Source organism: Polypterus senegalus, chromosome 11 (assembly GCF_016835505.1).
Source record: "Polypterus senegalus isolate Bchr_013 chromosome 11, ASM1683550v1, whole genome shotgun sequence".
Classification (NCBI taxonomy): Eukaryota; Metazoa; Chordata; class Cladistia; order Polypteriformes; family Polypteridae; genus Polypterus; species Polypterus senegalus.
The window spans coordinates 64,796,914-64,815,558 of NC_053164.1; the positions used below are offsets into that span (position 1 = coordinate 64,796,914).

The 18,645-nt window shown below is 43.3% G+C and overlaps 1 protein-coding gene across 1 annotated transcript in view; it reads left to right on the forward strand.

Annotated features, from left to right (window-relative positions):
- Positions 1-2,768: 2,768 nt before the first annotated feature.
- LOC120539109 (macrophage mannose receptor 1-like) overlaps positions 2,769-18,645 on the forward strand; it is a 57,468-nt gene continuing 41,591 nt past the window's right edge. Inside the window, exons 1-2 of the mRNA XM_039768872.1 lie at positions 2,769-2,811; positions 7,414-7,458. The gene's annotated coding sequence lies outside the window, so the exon portion shown is untranslated. The remainder of the gene's footprint in view (positions 2,812-7,413; positions 7,459-18,645) is intronic.

Sequence of the window (18,645 nt, forward strand, 5' to 3'; positions counted from 1 at the left end):
CCGGCCCCGAGGACCACGTCACTTCCGCCCAACGTCCTATAAAGCCTCCCGCCTTTGCTCTGGGAGGCAGTTCTGTTTTGGACTCTGTCGTGTAAACTTGTCTACATGAATCATTTGCTTTTGCAGCCAGGAAACGGCATTAAACGGGTGGCTGCCCCAAACCTTGCCCTGCCTCGAGTCTCTTCTTGTTACAATATGCTTGAAGAGGTCTTAAACGTAATTCCTGAATATACAGTTCATAGTTGCAATTCACCTGCATCCAGGACTACAGTCTATTAACCTCTGTTAGAAGATCCTACAGACTTTACCCAGGTATGACTATTAGTGTACCTTCTATCATGAGCGCATCTTCCCCACCCTTGACTGGTCTAGCTGAGAAAGGAACTTGGTTTCCATCCCCAGTGGTAGAACAAAGCAAAAGTTCAAGCAGTAAGTCGGGCTTAAAACTTTTCATCTTTAAGGATTAATAAAGTAGCTAGTGATATAAACTAAAGCAAAATACCATGTGCCATTCACTCCATACAACCTGGATTGACCAGTAGTGCTGTAGGCAGGCAGCGCTTGAAAACTTCACTTGATTTTTCTTCCTCCATCTCCTATCTTTTATCAGCTCATTTGTCTCTCTGTAGCTATGCTTATGTATGTTTATGGTTCTAGAGCAACTTTACCATTATCTAGTTCATAAAGCTAAAATCCTGTTTCCATAGTCACTTTTGAAGCTCTGATATCTGAAATGGGAGACAATAGTGTGGCATAGTTGTATAACACAGAAACAATTTATGAAAGCATAAATGGCGTACATGCTTTGTGATGGGTGGATTTTGTTTTAACCAGTTCCTATCAATAAAAAGATCTACAGTACAACCAAGCAACATCCCACACCATCATTCTTAAAATTCGAGATTTTCAATACTGCAGATCTTTTTAGACTTTCAACTTAAGATAGATAGACAGATAGATAGATAGATACTTTATTAATCCCAAGGGGAAACTTAAACTAATCACCAACATATCCAGGTAATTCAAAAGCAAAAGCATTAACTGGCAAGGTACATTTTTCAGTAGTCAAGTAATAAAGTACAACTTTTTAAATGTTACAAGAAAAGTTCAGGTCCTTGCAGAAAAAGGTTTCATTCCCATTCTGCCAAATTTGAAACTTTTAGTTGTGGATTGAGAAGATCAAATTTTGAACACATGAATGCATTCATTTTTAGTAACCTCTTCCATTTTTTCCTTTCCCTCTTTCTCTGACTTGCCAAATTTAAACACATTATGATTAACATACATTGGCAAAATGGGAAAAGGTTGGCCTCAGCATTGTTGCATGCGTTGATATTTGCAAATGATACTTCATTAGAAAAACAGAAGCACTCAATGATCAATATTCAGTCAGACCCTTAGGTTTTAAAGGAAATGACCGTTGGATTGAAAATTCCATCATGTGTGAAGATATAGCAATGTGCTAAGGCAGAATTCGGTTTTATTTATGAAAAACTAGGGGGCATTGCCCTCTGCTCGCTTCACTCGCCAACACCCGGGCCTGTGCTATGTGCTAGTCTGTTTGCGGTTCTGCCGCTTGCAGTATAGGGATGAAGGATGTACAATTTAAACAGATTTTTATTTTCATGGGAATTGTTACATATGCATAATACAGTAGAACTATTTTACATTACAGCGATTAATTAACCATATTAAAAAATAGTAAAACATAATAATTTGAAAGTAAATTATATTTCATGTTGCGTTAGAGTTATTCGTTGAGTAATATGATTTCGTTCTGTTTGGCTTTGAAATTAACATGCAAATATTTTTTAAAGTTACACTTGAAAAAACTTCATTAAAAAAGTTTTTAATTAGATTTTTGTCAATATCGCATTGAATTTTGATTCTGTGTTTGGAAATTCATCGTGACAATGCAAAGTATAACTGCTTGTGACTGAATTTCATTTCTTTCTCTCTATTAAATAAAACTACTTTTTTGAATGTTTGGCTCTGAGATTTGTTAATTGTCTTTGCAAAAGCTATTCTAATAGGAAACTGTTACCGATTTAATATGAATGGCATATCAAGATCTCCTTTGTTGTCTAATGTTATCCGTGGAAGAATTAGTACATTACATTTCTTGGATACATCCTTCTTGCTACAGTAATTTGTGCAGTGGAAGACCAGTCGGTGTTAATGGTTGTAGATATTCTTAGGGATATCATAAGTCGATGTTTTCATCTTCCACATGATCACTACCAACTGTTTCAGCATAGTCTATTGATACGCATTTAAGCAATTTGCTGTGTTACCGATCAACATTTTTGGTGTTAATTCGTTTAATTTCACTGTTTCTCATTGCTAGGATTGCCCGTGTACTCATTTTTTCTGTTGATAACCCTTCATAATGAAATTCTTCAATAAGATTTGGACATATGTCTTCTTTAATTAGGAACTTAAAGTGAGGAAAATGTTAAAATTTATAAGGCCTGAGAGAGTAGGAACTGTGTCTGACAAAAGCATTCACATGAATGAGAGGTGAGAGTACCATGTGCGTGGTTGAATATACTGTAGTTGAGAGGAGGGCATGACTTGAAAAAATCACATGGTCAAAGTCTCGCGGGACTTGAAAAAACTCATTAGAAAAGTCTTGCCTCGTTGCAGGATTTGTTTTATATAATAGAGAGACAATAAGTCATTTTAAGGAGGTTAATGCTATTTAGTATACAGTATACATGTAGAAACATACATTTTCAAGACAGGTGTTTATTTAATCTTTTACAGGTATACAAAAGACCTACAGAGTAACACAAGTAAACAATAACAATGGTAAGTACACTGTTCCTATTATTCTTTCATAATGATTAACTAAACATGTATTAAATATTTATTTTTTTGTGAAGAATTGTTACTTTCTCTTAATATAACCTTGTAACCTACACTTTCTTATAAGATGAGACCATCACTATAAGTAGACCAAAAATAGCGCTACCAGGCCGGTATGACTCCTTTAGCATACCCTGGGTCTTCTCCTACTAAGAACCACCCGGTATACCCCTCAAAGTAGGTGTCCAGAGGGTAGCCTTATGGTTTTCCCAAAACATTTCAACTGGCTGCTCACACTACATGTAAAGTACATGTAGGCCTACTCCTGTAAAACTGAGCTCCTTACTGTATCATGAAGAGTAAGCCTAGCTTTCCTGTGTAAGAAAGTCATTTTGGCTGCACATGCGATTGCATTCTTTTAGTCACTGCCCAGAGCTTGCCATCATAGTTGATCACTGGGATGTTGGTTAATTGTTAAATTAAAAAATACATCCAATGACTGCTCTTGATTCACCACTATGACCTGTAGCTGTATATCATAGCCTAATGCCCTACAGAATGCCCTACTTCCTGGATATGCTCTCCTTGATGGCATTCATCATTAAGGCTGTATCAAACTTGGCTGTTTACTACTCCATTTTGTTTCTGGGATCAAAAGTTAATTTAGTCAAGCAGTCAACATCATCTGCAAACTGCAGAAATGCAGCTCTTATTGTCCCAGTCACCTTGAAGTTCTGTAGATATTTTTCTGTATAAAAATGCCAATTATAAATGAAGATAAGACACAGCGCTGCTACTGTTTCATATCCATAGTCAATAGATTTCATTTAATGCATGTCTTTTTTTGAAAATGCATATACCAAATGGAACATAGCAATGTCCCAAGAAGCCCATGCTTTTTTGCATCTCCTGTAAACTGCAATCAGCTATATACAGTAGTCATAATCATTTTCCAAGTTCAAAAAGAATATAGACAGGATTGGCAAACCTCTGTGATTTGCAAAAACAAAGAGTTAGTCTTCAGTTCTGCAGCCAAAAGATATTCTGGTTTCTGAATCTGAGGTTCAGTATGAGCTCAGTATGAGCTTTCCCATGCTGATTGATATATCTATACTAATAAAAGGCAAAGCCCTCACTCACTCACTCACTCACTCACTCACTCACTCACTCACTGACTCATCACTAATTCTCCAACTTCCCGTGTGGGTGGAAGGCTGAAATTTGGCAGGTTCATTCCTTACAGCTTCCTTACAAAAGTTGGGCAGGTTTTATATCGAAATTCTACGCGTAATGGTCATAACTGGAAGCAGTTTTCTCCATTTACTGTAATGGAGATGAGCTTCAACGCCGTGGGAGTTCGTGTGACATCATCACGCCTCCCACGTAATCACGCAGTACATAGAAAACCAGGAAGACCTCAAAAAAGCGCTTAAGAAAACATGCATTATATAATTGAGAAGGCAGCGAAACAATAAGAAGCGAGCGAGTGACATATACAACCATATTCATGAGTTCTGCTACTTCGGAAACAAAGCACGATGTAAACCTACACTTTAAATTAAGTTCATAGACAGGCTGCCGCTGGCGTTTGTAATTTAGTGCCCACCCATATAAGGCCGTCCGTCAGCGGCAATCCAATAGCAAACTGCCACGGGTAAATATTCACGGGTGAAGGACTGTGCTTATGGAGAGGAAGATGAGATGGTCAGGGTGGTGTTTGACACAAACTCAGCGAAACTGCGAGAGAAAGTTTTAAGTGCCAGGACTAAGGTAACATTAAATACAGCCATGGACATAGCACGAGATGGCACCAGCACAGCTGGGAACCTTCGATGCATGTACACCGAGTGGCTCACGTGAACTGACGCAGTGCACAGATAAAAGCAACAGTTCCAAAGAGCGTGAACAAAACCGAATTACACAATTGAAAAGGCAGCAAAAATATGAAGCGTCTGATAAGCATATTCATAATTCCAGCTACAGCAGAAACAAAGCACACGGTGGAAAAAGTCAATGTCCCGCTAAAGGAAGACAGTGTAAATAAAACCCGTGCATGCAGTGTGTCAGGTCTCAGATAAAGAAGAAGACGAGCTGTTTATTGATGCAGTAAGAAACGAATAGATGAATGAAACCTGTCATCTTTACAACGATTGACAAACACGGAATGTAACTTGAACACAACACATCCTACAAATACGAACCTGATTGAAAGAAATAATGATAATCAAATCCTTGATGACAGCAACACTCAGTAACACTCACAAAACAAATACGGTATATTGACAGTCATGTTACGTTATTTTAAAATGTTCCCTTTCCTTTTTCTACCTTTTTAACACACTACTTCTCGCATAGATACGCGGGTATATATATATGTATATATATATACCGATCTACATACTCGAATAATGGATACTTTATTCGCCATCAATGATTGTTTTGGTAAAGCCATACTCAGTGTATTCATTAGATGAACGGTAAAAAGTAAGAGCGAGGGAGGATGATTCATTGAGGCATGCAGGCTGTAGTGCGCCAACTCTATCTGAATTGCACGATCACATTTGAAAAAATATATCTTTTCAAGTTCTATTTAGTCCATATGTGTCAAACTCAAGGGCCGCGGGCCACATCCGGCCCGGTGTGTAATTATATCCGCCCGCGAGATCATTTTATATACTGTATTATTGTTATTAATGGCCCGGGTATATGAAGCGCTGGTAACACAATAAACTACAGATCCCATAATGCAGCGCTTCAGCTGCCTTGCCGAACACTTACCGCGTTAATCAAGTCTACCTTATGATGCTGCAAGTTATTGTGAAGCTAGAGTTATTGCGCACTGAGTTTGCACGGCGCTTTTGGTGCTGCTCGAACCTTGTGCATGTTTGGTAGCACATATCTGTGTGAGAAGCTCTTCTCAGTGATAAAGACTAACAAAACAGCACACAGGAGTCGCCTCACTGATGAGCACCTGCAATCCATCCTGAGAATCTCCACAACACAGAACCTCACACCAAACAGAAACGAACTTGTGGCCAAAAAGATGCCAGCCGTCCAGCTCTAAAATGACATATGAGCAAAGACAACTGAATGATTTGATTTGTTATTGCACGTAAGGCGGAGTCAACCGTTTAACAAACAGCGTATTGCACTGATCTGAAATAGCTGTGTGTGTATATATGTAGATATGTATGTATATGTATATATATGTTTATATATGTGTGTGTGTATGTATGTATATATATATATGTATTTGTGTGTATATATGTGTGTGTGTGTATGTATGTGTGTGTATATATGTGTGTGTATATATGTAGATATATATATGTATGTATATATGTGTATATGTATAGATATGTATATATATATATGTTTATGTGTGTGTGTGTAAATATATATATATATATATATATATATATATATATATATGACAACAACACTCATCACTCACAACAGTGACAAAACAATTACATTGACAATCAGGTTACGTTATTTTCAAAATGTTTCCTTTTCTTTTCATTGCTTCTTTAACACACTACTTCTCCGCTGGCGGCTGGTATTTTGCTAGTATATATATATATATATACTAGCCATGTCTTAACTTCGTTGCGTGTTAAAGTTGTCTGTGAAGGGCTCCCTGTTTAAACACGGCTGCCAGTTGTGAACTGAGCCCTTCGTCGCACAGCATTATAGTTTTTTATAACGGAAACAAAATTACATAAGAAAACCCTTGGATATTGATTAGATAGGAACGGCCTACTCAGAATCACTGTCCGAATCGTAATAATGTGGTGGTGTAGGAGCATTTCTGCTTCTGTCCGTTCACAGTCCGTCTTGTTTTCACGACGCTGTCGTTTCCTCTCACGATCTCTTCTCAATCTTTCTCCAAACTCGCAGGTTGCTTTGCGGCAATCCCAAGAGTAAGGCAATGGTTATAAAAGGGGGACACATAGGTATCCAGGCTCTTTAAAGCATAAATAGGGATCACTTCACTGACATGTGAGCAAGCCACAGTACAACTGTGAGACGCTCAGCACTCGCCGGCTACAACGTAACAATAATAATTTCCGGAATGTGCTGTTACGTTGTCATTAATTTTACCCACGGTCTTGAAAACTTCACTTGATTACCGATCAACATTTTTGGTGTTAATTCGTTTAATTTCACTGTTTCTCGTTGCTAGGATTGCCCGTGTACTCATTTTTTCTGTTGATAACCCTTCATAATGAAATTCTTCAATAAGATTTGGACATAATATGTCTTCTTTAATTGGGAACTTAAAGTGAGGAAAATGTTAAAATTTATAAGGCCTGAGAGAGTAGGAACTGTGTCTGACAAAAGCATTCACATGAATGAGAGGTGAGAGTACCATGTGCGTGGTTGAATATACTGTAGTTGAGAGGAGGGCATGACTTGAAAAAATCACATGGTCAAAGTCTCGCGGGACTTGAAAAAACTCATTAGAAAAGTCTTGCCTCGTTGCAGGATTTGTTTTATATAATAGAGAGACAATAAGTCATTTTAAGGAGGTTAATGCTATTTAGTATACAGTATACATGTAGAAACATACATTTTCAAGACAGGTGTTTATTTAATCTTTTACAGGTATACAAAAGACCTACAGAGTAACACAAGTAAACAATAACAATGGTAAGTACACTGTTCCTATTATTCTTTCATAATGATTAACTAAACATGTATTAAATATTTATTTTTTTGTGAAGAATTGTTACTTTCTCTTAATATAACCTTGTAACCTACACTTTCTTATAAGATGAGACCATCACTATAAGTAGACCAAAAATAGCTACCAGGCCGGTATGACTCCTTTAGCATACCCTGGGTCTTCTCCTACTAAGAACCACCCGGTATACCCCTCAAAGTAGGTGTCCAGAGGGTAGCCTTATGGTTTTCCCAAAACATTTCAACTGGCTGCTCACACTACATGTAAAGTACATGTAGGCCTACTCCTGTAAAACTGAGCTCCTTACTGTATCATGAAGAGTAAGCCTAGCTTTCCTGTGTAAGAAAGTCATTTTGGCTGCACATGCGATTGCATTCTTTTAGTCACTGCCCAGAGCTTGCCATCATAGTTGATCACTGGGATGTTGGTTAATTGTTAAATTAAAATATACATCCAATGACTTTGCTCTTGATTCACCACTATGACCTGTAGCTGTATATCATAGCCTAATGCCCTACACAATGCCCTACTTCCTGGATATGCTCTCCTTGATGGCATTCATCATTAAGGCTGTATCAAACTTGGCTGTTTACTACTCCATTTTGTTTCTGGGATCAAAAGTTAATTTAGTCAAGCAGTCAACATCATCTGCAAACTGCAGAAATGCAGCTCTTATTGTCCCAGTCACCTTGAAGTTCTGTAGATATTTTTTCTGTATAAAAATGCCAATTATAAATGAAGATAAGACACAGCGCTGCTACTGTTTCATATCCATAGTCAATAGATTTCATTTAATGCATGTCTTTTTTTGAAAATGCATATACCAAATGGAACATAGCAATGTCCCAAGAAGCCCATGCTTTTTTGCATCTCCTGTAAACTGCAATCAGCTATATACAGTAGTCATAATCATTTTCCAAGTTCAAAAAGAATATAGACAGGATTGGCAAACCTCTGTGATTTGCAAAAACAAAGAGTTAGTCTTCAGTTCTGCAGCCAAAAGATATTCTGGTTTCTGAATCTGAGGTTCAGTATGAACTCAGTATGAGCTTTCCCATGCTGATTGATATATCTATACTAATAAAAGGCAAAGCCCTCACTCACTCACTCACTCACTCACTCACTCACTCACTCATCACTAATTCTCCAACTTCCCGTGTGGGTGGAAGGCTGAAATTTGGCAGGTTCATTCCTTACAGCTTCCTTACAAAAGTTGGGCAGGTTTTATATCGAAATTCTACGCGTAATGGTCATAACTGGAAGCAGTTTTTCTCCATTTACTGTAATGGAGATGAGCTTCAACGCCGTGGGGGCGGAGTTTCGTGTGACATCATCACGCCTCCCACGTAATCACGCAGTACATAGAAAACCAGGAAGACCTCAAAAAAGCGCTTAAGAAAACATGCATTATATAATTGAGAAGGCAGCGAAACAATAAGAAGCGAGCGAGTGACATATACAACCATATTCATGAGTTCTGCTACTTGAAACAAAGCACGATGTAAACCTACACTTTAAATTAAGTTCATAGACAGGCTGCGCTGGCGTTTGTAATTTAGTGCCCACCCATATAAGGCCGTCCGTCAGCGGCAATCCAATAGCAAACTGCCACGGGTAAATATTCACGGGTGAAGGACTGTGCTTATGGAGAGGAAGATGAGATGGTCAGGGTGGTGTTTGACACAAACTCAGCGAAACTGCGAGAGAAAGTTTTAAGTGCCAGGACTAAGGTAACATTAAATACAGCCATGGACATAGCACGAGATGGCACCAGCACAGCTGGGAACCTTCGATGCATGTACACCGAGTGGCTCACGTGAACTGACGCAGTGCACAGATAAAAAGCAACAGTTCCAAAGAGCGCTGAACAAAACCGAATTACACAATTGAAAAGGCAGCAAAAATATGAAGCGTCTGATAAGCATATTCATAAATCCAGCTACAGCGGAAACAAAGCACACGGTGGAAAAAGTCAATGTCCCGCTAAAGGAAGACAGTGTAAAAAACCCGTGCATGCAGTGTGTCAGGTCTCAGATAAAGAAGAAGACGAGCTGTTTATTGATGCAGTAAGAAACGAATCGATGAATGAAACCTGTCATCTTTACAACGATTGACAAACACGGAATGTAACTTGAACACAACACATCCTACAAATACGAACCTGATTGAAAGAAATAATGATAATCAAATCCTTGATGACAGCAACACTCAGTAACACTCACAAAACAAATACTGTATATTGACAGTCATGTTACGTTATTTTTAAAATGTTCCCTTTTCTTTTTCTACCTTTTTTAACACACTACTTCTCCGCTGCGATACGTGGGTATATATATATGTATATATATATACCGAACTACATACTCGAATAATGGATACTTTATTCGCCATCAATGATTGTTTTGGTAAAGCCATACTCAGTGTATTCATTAGATGAACGGTAAAAAAGTAAGAGCGAGGGAGGATGACTCATTGAGGCATGCAGGCTGTAGTGGCGTCAACTCTATCTGAATTGCACGATCACATTTGAAAAATATATCTTTTCAAGTTCTATTTAGTCCATATGTGTCAAACTCAAGGGCGCGGGCCACATCCGGCCCGCGTGTAATTATATCCGCCCGAGATCATTTTATATACTGTATTATTGTTATTAATGGCCGGGTATATGAAGCGCTGGTAACACAATAAACTACAGATCCCATAATGCAGCGCTTCAGCTGCCTTGCCGAACACTTACCGCGTTAATCAAGTCTACCTTATGATGCTGCAAGTTATTGCGAAGCTAGAGTTATTGCGCACTGAGTTTGCACGGCGTTTTGTGACTTTGAAGAACAAAAAAAGTCCGTCTACATGCGGCTCGAACCTTGTGCATGTTTGGTAGCACATATCTGTGTGAGAAGCTTTTCTCAGTGATAAGACTAACAAAACAGCACACAGGAGTCGCCTCACTGATGAGCACCTGCAATCCATCCTGAGAATCTCCACAACACAGAACCTCACACCAAACAGAAACGAACTTGTGGCCAAAAAAAGATGCCAGCCGTCCAGCTCTAAAATGACATATGAGCAAAGACAACTGAATGATTTGATTTGTTATTGCACGTAAGAGCGGAGTCAACCGTTTTAACAAACAGCGTATTGCACTGATACTGAAATAGCTGTGTGTGTATATATGTAGATATGTATGTATATGTATATATATGTTTATATATGTGTGTGTATGTATGTATATATATATATGTATTTGTGTGTTGTGAAACCTGGCCCGCACAGACAGACGGACATCATTTTGCACCCACACACCGTTTATTTACACTATTTACAGTCATCGAAATGTCACGTGCACTCACGAACCCCAGTGCCTCTTGCACGAATCCCCAAAGTCCAGGGCCCACAGTCTCTGTGCCTTTGTCCTGGCCGCCTCCTGTCCGCTCTCCAGCTCAGTCCTTCTGCCTCCCGACTTCCACCAATGACTGGAGGGAGCCCCTTAAATAAGGCCCCGGATGAGCCCCAGGTGCTTCCGTCTCTAGCCACGCCCAAGCGTGGCGGAAGTATCGGCTGTCTTCCTGGCAGCTCTCCGGGTGCCACACAAAGTCTTCCCCCCGGCACTTCCTGGTGTGGCGGAAGTGTCGGGTTCCCGGGATAATCAGGCACGGGGCCGCCTGGCAGTGGCCACGGGTCCCTACAGGGCTGGGCTTCAAAGCCCTGTACCTGAGGCCCCTGCCTAACCAGGACGGACGCCCCACTCTGTCTGGAGGAGGCACTCGCCTCCTCCGGTCCTCAAGCGTCCGCCGGGCTCCTGCCCGACCGGTAACCGCGCAGGATAAACCGGCATCGGGCGCCGCCTGGCGGTGACCACGGGCCCCTACAGGGAAGGGCTTCCATGCCCTCAACCCGTGGCCCCAACAGAACCAGGACGGACGCCTCGCGGTCTGGAGGAGGCACAAGCCCCACCGCTAGCGAGGACACGCGTGGGTCCAACGGCACAACCCGAAAGGGCAGCACGCCCCTAGCGAGGGTCCTACTATGTCCCCAGGGTCCAACACGGCACCCTGGGACATCTGTCTTCGGCACCCTCGCCGCGCAACGCCCCTGTGGTCTGCGCCACTCTACGCCCGCCGTTCCCCAGCGGGTCACTGTAGGCCTCCCGCGGAGCACTCCGCGAGCTGCCCGCTCCAGGCGGGCAGGTCCCCGTCGACGCCGGCCTCAGCGCTCGCCGGGCTTCGGGCCTGTAAAATAAAGAAAAGAGGGCCAGAAGCACAGCCAGGACACTCATCCCAGCCGCCGTCGGTCTCCGATCGACCGTGCTCCTGCCCCTCCGACAGCCCCCAACTTGCCTGCCGAAGTCCTCCGCCGCAGGTTCCATGCCCGTCCGCCGTCCGCTGCACGCTCGCAGGCGGCTCGCCCAGCCGCCCAGGGATCTCTCTGCCCGCACAGCGACGGCCCCTTCTCCGGACGCGCACGCCAGCGCCGCGTCCTCTCCTATCGGAGGAACCGGCATTGACCCTTCGGTTCCTCCTTCTTTTGGACGCTGACGGTCTGGGTCTGAGCACAGCGAAAGCTCAAATCCAGCCCGTCTGCGTCAGGCAGAGCGACAGGAGACAGTTGCAGGCTTGAGCGCAGGCGCTAGGACCCAGGGCACCCAGCAGCCCCGATCCTACCAGCCCCTGCATATTCGAGCTCCTCGCCTGCGCTAGCTGTCTGCACCGCGCGCCTGCTGTCGGGAGGTTGCTTACTTGAGCTGATCGTCCCGTACGGTCACAGCCATGTTCGCAAACCTCCCCGCTTGCTTTACGGGACGGTAATACTCACCACCCCGCCAGTTCTGCCGGCCTCCGTTCCAGCGCCACGCCATCCTCCATCTCACTCGGTGTCTTTCTCGACGCGACCGCCATCTCCATCAGCTGCTCACACTGAGCGGCGAGAACACGTAGCAGCTCCTCTAAAGGCGGCTTGGCGGGGCGAAGGACTCCTCCGACACAGCGCCGAGCCGCTGGTGGAGAGAGAGAGAGACAGACGCCGATGGGCTTACCTGTCCATCAGTTCCACGCGACGCCTGCCTCCTCTGGGCCACTCCTCTGGCCCAATCGGGTCTCGGTTTGGCACGAGACTGGCATTCCTTGGGCCCGCCTCTATCCAATCATCGGCGGGCACGCAAGACACACCGGCCAATCCTGCCTGTCAGCGGGCGGGACATCCGCCCGCGCCATCTTGCCTCCCCTGCTCGAGTGCGGAGACGTGCCTCTTCGCCGTTGTGACTGCGGCGATCCTTGAGCCGCAGCGCTCGAATCCGCAGCCCTCTTCGCTGCCTCCGCCGCCAGCGCTGCCGACAGCCCGTGGCCCGGCGCGGCCTCGCCACGGACGCGATCCGGTTCGCCCCTCCCTGTCGAAACAAAGGTAAGTCCGACCCGGCGGGCCGGCGATTGCAGGGCAGGGCACTCACCTCCGAATCCCGTCATGCCTCGGCGTGGCCTTCAGCGGCAAGCCGCCTGGCTGTCCGCCCCGACAGCGCGACTGGAGCCCGCTGCGCCCGGCGATGTCGAAGTTCTCCTCCGCACTGGGAAAGCCATTCCGCTGTCCGAGGCGGTTTCTGGGCGAACGCCCTGCGGGCGTGCAGGCGCTCCGCGCCAGTGTGTGGGGTCGCTGCAGCGCCGCCGTTCACAGAATTATTTTGTTTCAAGAACACAGGTCCCCGCCTTGAACCAGGCGGAGTATCCTGCCGACTACGCCACTGTGAAACCTGGCCCCGGCACAGACAGACGGACATCATTTTTGCACCCACACACCGTTTATTTACACTATTTACAGTCATAGAAATGTCACGTGCACTCACGAACCCCAGTGCCTCTTGCACCGAATCCCCCAAAGTCCAGGGCCCACAGTCTCTGTGCCTTTGTCCTGGCCGCCTCCTGTCCGCTCTCCAGCTCAGTCCTTCTGCCTCCCGACTTCCACCAATGACTGGAGGGAGGCGGCCCCTTAAATAAGGCCCCGGATGAGCCCCAGGTGCTTCCGTCTCTAGCCCACGCCAAGCGTGGCGGAAGTATCGGCTGTCTTCCTGGCAGCTCTCCGGTGCCACACAAAGTCTCCCCGCACTTCCTGGTGTGGCGGAAGTGTCGGGTTCCCGGGATAATCAGGCACCGGGGCGCCGCCTGGCGGTGGCCACGGGTCCCTACAGGGCTGGGCTTCAAAGCCCTGTACCTGAGGGCCCCTGCCTAACCAGGACGGACGCCCCACTCTGTCTGGAGGAGGCACTCGCCTCCTCCGGTCCTCCAAGCGCCCGGCCGGGCTCCTGCCCGACCGGTAACCGCGACGGGATAAACCGGCATCGGGCGCCGCCTGGCGGTGACCACGGGCCCCTACAGGAAGGGCTTCCATGCCCTCAACCCGTGGCCCCAACAGAACCAGGACGGACGCCTCGCGGTCTGGAGGAGGCACAAGCCCTCCTCACGTCCTCCTATGCGCCCGGCCGGGCCAGCCAGGGCCACAGTGTATATATGTGTGTGTGTGTATGTATGTGTGTGTATATATGTGTGTGTATATATGTAGATATATATATGTATGTATATATGTGTATATGTATAGATATGTATATATATATATGTTTATGTGTGTGTGTGTAAATATATATATATATATATATATATATATATATATATATATATATATATATGACAACAACACTCATCACTCACAACAGTGACAAAACAATTACATTGACAATCAGGTTACGTTATTTTCAAAATGTTTCCTTTTCTTTTCATTGCTTCTTTAACACACTACTTCTCCTCTTGGCGGGTTTTTTGCTAGTATATATATATATATATACTAGCCATGTGCGCCCAACTACGTTGCACGTGTTAAAGTTGTCTGTGAAGGGCTCCCTGTTTAAACACGGCTGCCAGTTGTGAACTGAGCCCTTCGTCGCACAGCATTATGGTTTTTTATAACGGAAACAAAATTACATAAGAAAACCCTTGGATATTGATTAGATAGGAACGGCCTACTCAGAATCACTGTCCGAATCGTAATAATGTGGTGGTGTAGGAGAACTTCTGCTTCTGTCCGTTCACAGTCCGTCTTGTTTTCACGACGCTGTCGTTTCCTCTCACGATCTCTTCTCAATCTTTCTCCAAACTCGCAGGTTGCTTTGCGGCAATCCCAAGAGTAAGGCAATGGTTATAAAAGGGGGACACATAGGTATCCAGGCTCTTTAAAGCATAAATAGGGATCACTTCACTGACATGTGAGCAAGCCACAGTACAACTTTGAGACGCTCAGCACTCGCCGGCTACAACGTAACAATAATAATTTCCGGAACGTGCTGTTACGTTGTCATTAATTTTACCCACGGTCTTTCTTTCATTCATATGTTATGTAGGCACGTACCTTTTATCTTCGGCAATCTCATTCTCTAACCAGGCCTCAGGAGCTAACCAGCGTAACACTCTCCAACAACCCTTTCATTATTGACACATTGTTGACATCCGTGAGCAACAACAACGTAGGTGGTCTATGCATGCGTGGAATTCGCGGACAAACAAAGATCAAGATCTAAATGAAGATCTCTTTAGTTAATTTAAAGCACAACAATGTGTTTAGTTTGAATGTCTGTGTTTTGAGGTGTGACTAGCGTACTACAGTCTTCAGTAGTATAAGCCTGGAGGAGTTTCTTAATGCAATGCCTATGTTTCTGCTGTCTCTCTACTGCCATCTAGTGCTTTTTCTTCTAATTCATTCAGACAAAGATCAAGATCCAAATGAATATTATATATAGAGATTATTTATATATATATATATATATATATATATATATATATATATATATATATATATATATATATATATTGTCACACACGCGCGAATAGGAGACCGCGGACGGACCTTAAACCACTTCGGAAGATGTTCGGCGGCAGGGAGTGGCGGGTACTAACCTTTCTCCTTTAATTTCTTCCAGGAAAAGTGACGCTCCGCCATCATAAGCCTTCCCGCAGTACGTCTACTTCCGCCCTTCCTCTGCCATCTTTCCTGACGTCATCAGTCCCATCCTCCCTCACGGTTCCTTCCTAGCATTACTCCACTTCCGGCTCCTCCCCTATAAAATGGCCGCCGACGCCTAGAATGGCGTCGCGCATATGAACCTGTTTTGTGTTTATATTTTGACCAGAGTTTTTTTGTTGTGGAGCAGTTACAATATACGGGGCCGGAAAACCCCAAACCTTTATGCTGTTTACTATTGTATCTTTTACAATATATATATACAGTATAATATATACAGTATATAAACTAGGGGGCTCTGCCTCCTGCTCGCTTCACTTGCCCACCCCCAAGTTTGATTATCCAGATATACAATTTAAAGAGATTATTGTTTTCATTTCATTCACAATGAATGAGTTATTCTCTCTCCCCCCCAGGGTGTGCTACGCGCCAGCCACTTGCCATCTCTGCCTCTCGCGTTGTGAAGACAGGGGCTGAACGCATGCTAAGGAGATACGGTCACTCCTCGTAAATCCCCTCTTAACACTAGAATTTCCAGAGCCTACGAGAAAGCTCGTAAATCCGGCCCACCTTAAATCTATTCTCACTTCTCCGTCAGTGTCTTTTGTTCAGTAAATGTGTCAATTAACAGCAAGTAGCCTGGTATCCCACCACCCTGCCCACCGTTGCAGTTCATTTCGCAAAGAAGTTTCTCAGTGCTCAGTGTTTATCTTCAAGTGAAGTGTTGGAGCTTTATAGGGTGAAAAAGTACATCATCATTTGGAATACATGCATTTCATGTGTGTTCTGTGTCAACAACAATCGATGTAAAAACATAGTTAACACAGAAACGTTTTTCATGTTTTAGTAATAACTGAAAAAATGTAGACATGAAATGTATAATGTGTGAAGCCTGAAATACAAATATTAAATAAACACTTTCACAAAAGGTATAACAAAACAAGTTCACTTTTATTCAATAATTTAACCGAAGAAAAAAGGATGCAGGTTACGGTAGGCAGTTGATACGCCAGCTCGTGTGGTTCAATGCTAAGAACTGCTGCCTTCCAATCAAGACGTTTCGATATCAGCTGCTTCCCAGATTTGCCATTTTCAGTAGTGAGCTGCTCTTACTGTTAATATCATACAATAAAAGCATACATTTGATTTGCGTCTGTAAATTTAAAGTTAGTGGTTTTTTTTTCAGTTTTATTCTCTCACTCACATTCAAGCTCCCACACACTCCTCGGATCTGACGCCATTTTCAGATAAAGACGTGGTATAACAAACAAACTTATTTTGTTATACCCCCTCTTTATTTGAAAACCGTGTCAGATCTTGTGCGCGAACGAGACTGGGACTGGGAAAACTGTGGACGTGGATGTGAGTGGTGTTCGTGACTGAGAATGACTGTGGATGTCAATTTGTTTTAATTCAGTTGTTTTCTTGAGTGCTCCTGCTCACACTGAATTAGTATGCACCTTTTGATCCATGATGTCAAAGCCGTGCTGACAAAAAAGAAAATGAATCACATATCATAAAGTAGTTTTTATTCCTGAGCTTTCAGTCCCTACCAGGAGCCTTCATCAGAAGATAATGCTTAGACTTACAAGAATCAAAGGCAATATATAGCAAAAGTGAGTGGGGGGTTGGGGGGAGCTGGGTCGGGGGGGTATTGTTCATAACGTTTTATTTATTATGAATATGTTCTTCTAAAGTTTTCATATGCTGGGTTTATGTCCAAATGTCTGTTAATGGCGTTTTTATCTGATAGCCAAGATTCAGCCAGCTCTCTGGTACTTTTAGTACTGGCCTTAAATCTTACTTGTACATTGTCCCAGTTAAATGTGTGTCCTGTTGATTTTGTATGCATACAGATCTGTCCTTTCTTCTAATGGCATTGCGATGTTCCTGTATACGTGTTGCAATTCTTTTTGATGTTTGTCCTATCATGCCGCTGGGCAAGAAATGCATGGAATACTATAAACTGCGTTTCACGTTTCTGCTGTTGATTTCTTGTTTTTAGCATTAAAAAGGACAGTGCGCAGATTGTTTGCAGGCTTGTGTGCTATTCTGATGCCTGATTGGGCCAGGATGCATGCTGCACCTTCAGACACACTGTGATGAGAAGGAAGTGTGTACCAGGTGGGATGGGGGTTCTGGTTTGAGTCAATTGTTTGCTGAGTTTTCTGGCGTCTTCTGTGTAGGCATTTTTTAATGATTGTCTTTGTATCCGTTTGAAGTAAAAAGATGGAAAAGATAGCATTGTTTAGTTTTTTGTTTCCTTTGTATTATAATGGGTGTGGACTCTTCTGAACAAAGTTTTAATACAGCTCCGTTAATGAGATACTGGGTGGTTGCTGGAGAAGTGTAATACCTTGTCTGCATAGCATTCTTTACGGTAAACACCAGTGGTCAGGGTGGCGTCGCTGTTTCTTTCAATGGAGATGTCCAGGAAGCTGATGTGTCGGTTCATTTCTTTTTCCATGGTGAATTGGATTGCAGGAAATGATGTGCTGATATGGTTATAGAACTTGTTCAGCTGGTCATTTTTTAATATGGCAAATGTTTAATCTATGTAGCATATCCAAATTTTGGGTGTGAACTGGGATAGAGCCACATTTTCGAATCACTGAATTACCAGTTCCGTTAGAAGTCCTGATAACGGTGATCCTATTGGCATGCCTTCTTTTTGAATGTAGTATTTGCCATTGAAGTGAAAGTGAGTTTTTTGGCAAAGTGATATTAGGTGTATTACAGTATGTCTTTACTGGACAGCTTAGTCCTTGTCTGTATGGTGGGGTCACTATTCAGTCTCATTAATAGTGTTTCAGTGGCCAGATGAATCGGAATCATGGTATATAGTGACACAACATCAAACGAGACCATGACCTCGTCCTCGGTAATGGAAACATCTTTCAAGTTTTGCTATGCCAACTTTGCGTTGTTCACTGAATATTCTGAGTCATAAGTTAAATGTATGAGCATCTGGAAAAGTCTTTTTGACAAGCTGTAAGTTGGTCCACCTATTAGGATGACTACTGGGCAGTTAGCATCACTGGATTTCATTTTGTAATAATTCTGTGAATCTAGGCTGTTGTTATTTTGGTGCTTGGTCAGAGTGGTGTTTATTCTGTTAAGCGTGGTTTTCGTTGCGTTATTATTCAGCTGTTAATAGG